Raw genomic sequence first — 517 nt, 5'->3', positions numbered from 1 at the left:
CGTGATCTAGTACTGTATACTCGTCAGCGATTGGTCGGCTCCCGTCGACAGCCAATGAAAATTGAGTACCCCGAAGAAATCAGCCTTGTGCAATGCAGCTCTACAATGGAGGATCTTAAATGTGACAGGAGCTGTCGCCGGTGTACAATATTGTGTACCAACTTTATATTCCCACCTACAGCCTTTCCTCACGTTTCTTTAGGTCTTGGTCAGCACTAAATTAGGCACCATGACAGCGCCAAGCTGTTGTATTTCAACGAATCATCTGCGTATCCTAGACAATGCTTGACAAGAGTGTTTCAGGACATGGTCTGTTCAGCAACACCTTGAAGTCGTTTAATGTACGATCCCTAACCATTCAGTGTGAACATTTTTTTTTCATTTGCCAGAAACGTGCGCAAAATCAATTGGAAAGTGCAAGATATTTTTTATAATCCGCTACTATAAAAGTCGTATAGTGTACCCAAGGCTTGAGTAGTATACGAACAATTTCCAGTGAACACAGCAACACACAGCA

Source organism: Brachyhypopomus gauderio, chromosome 1 (genome assembly GCF_052324685.1).
Source record: "Brachyhypopomus gauderio isolate BG-103 chromosome 1, BGAUD_0.2, whole genome shotgun sequence".
In the NCBI taxonomy this organism is placed as follows: Eukaryota; Metazoa; Chordata; class Actinopteri; order Gymnotiformes; family Hypopomidae; genus Brachyhypopomus; species Brachyhypopomus gauderio.
Note: the sequence above shows the minus strand (reverse complement) of the source record.